The sequence below is a fragment of the Canis lupus genome, chromosome 17, assembly GCF_048164855.1.
Source record: "Canis lupus baileyi chromosome 17, mCanLup2.hap1, whole genome shotgun sequence".
NCBI lineage: Eukaryota > Metazoa > Chordata > Mammalia > Carnivora > Canidae > Canis > Canis lupus.
The window spans coordinates 51366208-51375037 of NC_132854.1; positions in this window are offsets into that span (position 1 = coordinate 51366208).

The following is an 8830-nucleotide window of genomic DNA, read 5'->3' on the forward strand; positions in this document are numbered from 1 at the left end:
TCTACTTCCCCTTTCACAAAAACAGCCCGGTGGGAAATGTTGACATGTGCAGCTTTGGAGAATGAGCTTTACAAAGCAAAGCACCGTTTCTTTCTGCAAAGCAACTCACAGTATGAATTGAGATTCTGACATATGTTTATATTTTGACCCAATAATTTTACTTCTAGGAATCTATCGTAAGAAAATGATCAAAAGTACAGACAAAGGTTTATATGCCAAAATGTTTATAAAGGGGAAAAAATGGGGAAAACAAACCAAATTGCAACAATAGGGATGTAGTTAAATAAATTATGGTATGTCTACTTATGAAATCTTTTGTAGACATTAAAAATCATATGTTTGAAGAATAAGAGAAGATGTTCACAAAAGAATGCTAAGTGGAAAAAGCAGCCTGCTAAATTATACATACTTTGTGATACCATGATGATTCCACAGTAGGAAAGTAACAAACTCAGGAATGAAATGGAGGTAGCTTTCCTTCTTCATATTTTTACAAACCTTCAAATATTTCTATAAGTATTTATTAATAATAATAAGTCACATTTGTTGAAGCCTTACTGTGTGCCATATGCGGTATTAGAATATATCAAGTCACTTAATCCTCATAATGACTCTACAAAATAGGCACAGTTACCAACCCATATTATAGATAAAGAAATAAAGTTCTTCACCCAAAGTCATCCAGTTAGGACAGAGTAGGGGTGAGACTCAAAGTCAGGCCCCCGTGGTCCCAATCTCCCAAACTTACTGACTACATTAACTCACCTCCATGATCAGTAAATAATAGGTGACTGTAATGCGCTTAATTTTTTTAAAATGTCCTTTTTTTCCCCTATACTCTTTACTTTATATGGGAATATATAGGATGTTTAGTGGAGGAAAGCATGGCCTTTGGGAACTGAACCCTGGTTTTATGCCAAACCATTCACTTTTTACGCCAATGTCACCAAAACATTGATGATTGGACCTTCTTCTCTGGAGGAAGAACACGGATTAGAAAAGGTCAAAGGAAATTACTTTACATTGTTAACAATTAGCTAATTAAGTAAATTATGTTAAGTATTTAACACTAGAACTAGTCATTAGAGTTTACAAGTAGATTAAGAACAGATAGGAATGGGTTTTATAATTGGGAATAAAATGAGCTGGGAATGAGATCCCCTGGAAACGCCAAGTGTGTTCCTTTGCAGAAGCACTCATGCTCACCTGGGCCCCAGCCCCAGCCCCTTGTCAGCTGTGTGAGGACTTCAGGTGAGTCACTTACTTTCTCCGGGTCTCAATTTCCTATCTGTAGGACAAAGGAGTCGGTCCAGATGATGTATTGGTTCATTTCTTGCTCTGATTGCTTCAATGACAAATTCTATGACAGAGGATAAACCTATACCTGAAAAGGCTGGTAAGCTGACTACCAGGCACAGGAATCTAGCATTTTGTGTGACCTTTCTCTTCTAGAAAGAGGATCCCTTCTCTTCTCTCCAGCCTGGCAGCCCCAGCTGAGGTCATAAGCCTTCATCCAAGCTTTTTGTGATAAAGCAGCCAAAGTTAGGGGGTGAGGCTCAGAGAAAAAAGTGGGATCAGGGAAGATGGAGAGCTTTTGGGTGCTGTAAGGATTTCTAGACCATATTCCCACCCATGCTTCGTTTTTGGAAATGCTGAGAGAACTGCATTCTGATTCCTTTGTTACTGTTGCTGTTTCTTTTTTCCCTTTAAAGCACTATCTATGGGAATAAAGGTTCATAATCTCAGGGATCGCTGAGCTAATTTATAAAATGAGAAAAGGAAGTTATTTTCTGTGCACGTAGCATGATATTCCCCCTGACAATGCACACACTGGGCTGGCAGCGCGGGGCTTGCTTCTCCTCCACACCACTTGATATTCTGCTCACAGTGCAGAACACGAGAGAGCCAAGGCCAAACATAGATGATGCACAATAGAAACAGGCCAAGAGCAGGCTTTTTTCTGGGGACCGGATCCTGTTACCCTCTTATCATTTGGGGAGGGCAGGAAACGGAAAGAGGAACAGGCCCTCTCCGGTGTCTGAGAGGCCAACACCCATACTAAAGCTCAACAGGACCCACCTGCAGGAACCTCAAAGAACAAAAACCTATCTCTGAGCAGCGTGGCCCCTGGTAAACCAGCAACAGCAACTATACTTCTCACCAGCCAGGGGCCAGGCACATACAGGCCCACGGAGCATATGGAATTATGTGAACTGAGGCAGAGCTAGAAGCTTCCAGGAAAGAATATGAAAGCAGACACTGAGTAAAAGATGGCCCATGGGCACGTACCCTTGCCAGCAGAGAGCACATTTTCCTCTTTCACAAGCCTTCCCCATTCAACTTAAAGATTCTTAAACTGGAGCTGGAATAAGGATGGGGAGAGACCGGTGACTACCATTTCTTGACTGGTGCTGTGGGTCAGACCTGGTTCTATGGCCGGGGAGGTCAATTCTCACAACTACCATATTTCCTAGTTAAGGAGACTGAGACTCAGAAAGTTTAAGAAACCTGACCAAGCTAACACAGCCAGTAAATCACAGAGCTGGGGGGACTAGACGCCAAGTTCGATTGTTCTCAAACCAGATCTGGTTCCATTGTGCCTCACCGTCACCTCTTATCTGTAAGTTGAGTGTCTGCTGCATAGTAAACACTGTGGATAGAAGTGTGTGCGTGTGAGAGAGAGACAGACAGAGAGAGGGGGGAGAAAGAGAGAGAGAGATTGTATGTGTGTGTTTATATTCAGATCTCCAAACATTCTAGGATTTGAACACAGGTCAGTCCAGCAGAGCAAACCACTCAAGCCTCTGCTTGGCCATGTTTCCTGATTCCAAGAATCCTCTCCTGAGAAGACAGCTGGACTGAGTTACCAGCCTTTTGTTTTACTGCTGGAACTGGGAGCAGATGTGACTGTGACCTCTCCCCACAGTGTCTCATGTGCTACTCCTACCACACAGCCACCTCCTCAGCATATGACACCCAAAAGAGCTCCACTCTGAGCCACTGAGCCATCAGTAGACCAGCCTACTGCACGAGCTTCGCCAAGCTTCTCCCCTGCTGCCAAGAAGTATGGATCTCAGTGAGCATTGGATGCTTGAGAAGGAACCAGGGACCCCGTGGGGCACTTCAATCTGCATTTTTGTGCAGCTTGACTTCTTTTAGGCTTGCCTTGGTTTTCCCCCCAGTCAACTCCTGTTTCTGGTTGTTCTTAAATTGCTGTGTAAGTGTAGAAGTTGTTGGGGAGAACAAAGGCAAGGAGATGTAGATAAAATTAAATGTCCTAATAACCCGTGGCCCATTGACAAATACAAAGGCAGACAGAATGTGACCTTCCTCCAGGAAACTCCCAAAGTGTTAATGCTTTGCTAGAGGGAAAAACAACCGTAGCTTGACAGTAGCTAGGCCTCCAGGATCCTGTGGGTCTTCTTTAGAATTGGAAACTTCCCTATGTGTTTATCTCCCCAACTCTAAAGTATATATAATCAATCCTCCTCACAACCCCCAGTGTGGTTCTTGCTGCCCACAGTCTTGTCCCTGTGCTTTAATTAAAAAAATACCTTTTTGTACCGAAAATGTCTCAAGAATTCCTTCCTTCCAACCTTCAAATCACCTCAGAAGCATGTGTCTTCTTGCTGCTCCCCCCAAACAAGAAAGAAAACAGATTAAACAACAACAACAACAACAAAAAAACATATGACATCTTCCAACGATATGCCTACAGATGGGTGGCCTATAGGGTGGGCAGCACAACCTGGAAACTTCTAAGCATGACGGGGGACCCACTATAAAAATTAGGCCAGGAAGTAAGCACACACCAACTGGCCCAGGCAAAAACAAGGTTTGTCGCCGCTATGAACATCTCTGCAGACAGGATCTGTATTGTGGCCCTTTGCTGTGCAGCATGTAGCATATTTGGAGATGGTGGCAGTGGTCGTAGTTCTCAATAATCCCTATGAAACGAGAAGAATAAAAAAGCAAAAGGGTTCTTGAGTGGGGAGGGAGTGTGGCAGGCAGCAAAAATAGGTAAAGCGGCTTTCCCTGCCTTTGTCTCTCCCTGCAAAGTAAACTGTCAGAGACATCCGTCTTCTAAGCTTGGCCCCACCTCAAAACCTTTAAGCTCTCCACTCTTCAAACTTCTCAGGCAAGGTGTTAAAAACAAACCATTCTTTAAAAAAAAAAAAATCAATTTGCCAACATATAGTATAACACCCAGAGCTCATCCCATCAAGTGCCCTCCTTAGTGCCTGTCACCCAGTTACCCCATCCCCTCCACCCACCTCCCCTTCTGGATCCCTTTGTTTCATTCCTATGTGGACTATAAAAACAAGCCATTCTAATAAATTCTCCTAAGTAAATTCTCCTGGCCAGAGATATGTATTACCACAGAGAATAAATCCCTAAGGCAAGGGAGTGGCTCTCAGCTGCCCCGAGGATCTTAGAATCCTACAAAAGATAGAGGGAAGCCTACTCAACCTGCCAACCAGGTGAGGTTTTTTCAGAAGAAAAAGCACCTCCCCCTTCTTCACTTGTCCAAGGGTTTAAAGGGAATAACCTGGCACTCACGAATATTGAATCCTCCGGATTAACTGGCTTTGAGTTTTGTCGATTCGGGGTTAATGAGAGCCAAACGCTGGGAACGGCAGGATGTGTCAGGCTGGCATCCTCACCCCTGCACGAGAAGACCCAGGGAATGAGCACCTCTGAGAAGGATCACCCCTGAGAGACCCCATCAGTGGCGGGCCCACTCCAGACTCTCCTCTCTCCTGTTGACAAAGAGGAAGTTTCTCCACCCGCAGGCCATGAATACAGCCCTGCAAACCAGAGTTCTGCTGCTGGCCAGGGTGCAGTCAAATGACAGCAGAGCAGCACCAAGAGAGAGCTTCCAGGGTATTCTTAATTGGGTGCGCAGGATCCAGAGTCTACTAATGGCCATTTAAATACCAGCACCATTAGCTGTGTCGCTGTAGAACTACCTACCAGATGTGTAACAACCATATTTACTGTTCTGTTTGCAGCTGGTTGTACCTTCTCTGGGCTCATGCCCCATTCGTTCAGATGGCTGTTTCCCCATCTGCTTCAATGAGAGTGCCTCAATGCAGCCCCAGGACATGATGTCCCATGTGCTCCCAGAGGATGCCCAGTACGGGATCAGGAGAGAGAGAGTAGTGTAGAGGTCAAATGACTGCTAGCATCTGATTTTTATTAAAAACAACATTTAAAAAGAACAACCATTCTATTGCCACCAGAGTATTTTATTTTTCTGCTGGGAGAAGAAAAGCTCTGTGAATGTTTTATTCAGCAGGAACTAGAACACTGTTATTATAAACTTTCTTTCCCAAACTAATTCCCTGAGCTTACGCTGCCAGAATTCCTCCTCTCCAGGGCAGTTATGCCTTCATTCATTGACTTCTGAGATCCTTCTAGAAAATCTGCCACCCAGACTCCAGCAAGCAGCAGATGGTCTCAGTGGGGCTATGGAACTCATTGTGGTGCAGCCCCGCCCAGGATGGCTCTGAGAAAACCCACAAGCTGTGTTATCAGAAAGGAACACCATGCTGCTGTCCTTACCAGGATGCTCTTCAGGAGCAGATGAGAGCCTGTTGACAGCCCTTGGGATGGGGGGAGGGGTGTCCCTATCTGCACTGTCACCTCCAGAGTTCTGGGTGAAGTGTCACCTCCTGAAGTCAGCCTGTTGGCCAAAGACACCCCCCACCCCAAATTAGTGGAGGTAAATATCAGCCAAGGGGAAAATGAGAGACGTGGCATATCCCAAATTCTGGAAGTTCCTAGATGGTTCTACAAATAGAAACAATTCCTGTCACCTTTGATGTTGGTACCATTCAAACATATCCAATGGAATCTGATAGAGGAACTATAAAGTTGTAAAAATCAGCTCCCCTTTGAAAGCTCATTCAGATTGACCACTATTGGAGGAGAAACTCTCCCATTATGGCAGCATCAGGAAAAGCCACTACCGAGAGTGGGCATAAAACAAAACAAAAAAACAATAATGAATGACCAGGAGTTGAAGGACATGCTAAAAGAAGCAGTCACCAGAGACAAAATGGGAATGGCAGCAATGGTGAAAACAGGAGTCACCAAATGAAGTTGCTGTGTAAGACAGTCTACTGGCACTGGTATCCATTTCCAACTTCTATCATCTTCCCTGTATCCCAGGGAAAGGAAAGTTGAAACTGCATCTCCCAACCTATATAGCTACATTTCTGGGTTTCATTTAGGTTCAGTCAACAAAATCCACTTATTTAAGCTCCGAAAGATGGAAGGCTTTGCAAGTATGCTAGTGGATAAGTGGGCACCAGTAGAGATGAGAGTTGGCAGCAGATGAGCTCCACGCTCCAATGGCTGGTACCAGTTTGGAGGGTTGCAAAGATTACACCAGTGGTAGTGGAAGATGCGGTTTCTTGATTTCTGGGTGGTTGACAGAGAGGTGTGACCTCAAAGCCAAATGTTAAATGGTAGCCTCCAGTTGCCACACTTTAAGCCTTTCCAGGGATTCTGGAAGCCCTTAGTTCTCTATATTAAATCCTTTTCTTCTTGTAATACCTAGAGTGACAAGCAGACTGGGTGGTGGTTCATCAACCCATTTTGTTTCCTCCTGTGTACCCAACCAGACTATCTGTCCTCGCCTCCCTTAGGATTAGGTATGACCCTATGTTCATGGATTGTGATGGGTCACAATCCATCACAGTTGGACACCACTTTCAGATCTGAGCTAAACAGCCAACACTTCAAAGCTCCCATGTTCTTCTCCCTTCCACTTGCCTGATGCAGACAAGCACAATGACCTTGAAGGTTACTAGTGGAGATGGTGGAGCCAGAGGGTAGAATAGAATGAGCCTGGGTCCCTACGTCACTCTTTGGAAGAGAAGCTCTTGGCCATCATGGTGGCACCAGACAAAACCACAACCAGTGGGTGAAAGGAAGAGAAAGGTGTTAGAGTTGAGGAAGGGGTTGTGGACACAATGAGGACAAAATGGTTGAAAGCAGTGGTCACTGAAGGGAGAGTGAAAAAAAATGCCTGCTATCATGGTGTCACCAAGGCTGGGAGGTTAATCTAATACAGCAGTTAGCAGCACCCCTGTTAAGAGAAGTTGCTTCTGTTTCTGCGCTGAACTGACTCATGACAAGAGCTCTCAAGGTGAAAGTCAGAGCAAATCACTAATAATACATAAAAACATTATAGGGCCCAACCAAAAAGAACACATGAGCTGGCCAGAATCTACCTAAAAAGAAAGATTTGGAGTCCGTTTAAAGTTCCTGGGTGGACAAACTCAGGAATAAAATTTCTTTGATGTCACATGAACCCTGGCCCCTGCCTATCATTCCATCCTTATCCTCCTGCACCTGCCATACACACTGAGCTCCAGAAAAACACAGAAAAGCCCCCAAACACACCATAGGTCTTTCTTTCATATTCCACAGAGGAGCTGGGGTTCTGTGGAATATGATGGGAAATCATCACAGATGGGAAATCATCCTTCCAGGTTCCAAGACGTCCAGAGGTGGCACCCATGGAGAAGCCTCCCCACTGGACAGATGAAAAGCCATCTTTCTCCACAGTGGACCTTGATTCCAAGAGCTGTTCCCTTTGAATGAGCTCCAGGAGCAGATGCAGATCTCAGAGACAAGTGGGCACATCCCAAGCTACAGATGTGAGGCCTGGCAACTGAACTGACAACTCAAATAGCATCTCTCATGGATGAGCCAGGCCAGCTGGTCTGTTCCACTGGCTGGTAACATCGTGCCTTAGAAACGTGCCTGCCTCTTATTTTCTGATGTGTCACAATTTACCCTTTTGTGAATGTTTCAGAACATTCTGGAGTATAGGAGGCTAATCATCCCTCATGGTGTGACATCTTTGAGAAGACTGAGGGCTCAGGCCCAGAACCTCTCTACGTCATCCTGAAGGCAGCCACATGGTCACCGTTGGTCCATCCACTGCCATTTCCCTTTCAGTGGTTCACAAATCAAGAAGAAAGGGAAAACACATTCTTCAGGCTGGCCAAGTAAACAAACCCTGAGAAAGAAATACACTGTACTAAAAGTAGAGTACAAAATAAACACCCATCCATGCTCTGAGAAGATCGATGTTCTTATTGACAACAGCAAAGCCAGTAGAAGAACCATGCATCTATTTTGGTCCCACCCTTGATGAAAGATGGCCTTCATTTAAGTTTTCATTGGCTCCAAAGAAAGGGAAAGGAGCCTCAGTTTCTGCTGCTCATGTCAGTTTGCGTTTTGGCTTCAGAACATAATAAACATCAGCTCTGAGGGCCTGTCTTGGAGTTGAGGACAAAGAGAGGGGGCTTCAGCCTTTGGAACTCTTTCATGACCAGATGGCACCTGCTTAAAGAGTTCCTACTCGCAACATGTCTTATAGGGGAGAAGATAAAAACTCTGATCCCAATCAGCTTTATATCTTATCAACCCAAGGATCACTCTGAACCTAAGATTCAAAATGAAAAACTAGGATAGTAACTCTTTTTTGAAGGCAGAGCATGTGCTGTAAACTGTACAAAACACTTTCTATATATAATATCATTTAATTCACCCAACAGGGCCCAGAGGTAGGTTGTTCTATTCTATTATGCAGAGAATGACATTGAGTCTCAGAAAAATTAAGGAAACTACCTGAAGCCCTATCACTTCTAAGCAGCAGAACCAATAGTCAAATCTGGTTTTGCTTGACCCCAAATTCTGGGCTCTTACCCAGAGCTTTAATTAGTATCAGGACTCAGGACTGAGTAAAGATGCTTATAGCTCAGATGTAGAGATAGGAGAACGAACATTGAATATTGTGGGAACAAGGAAA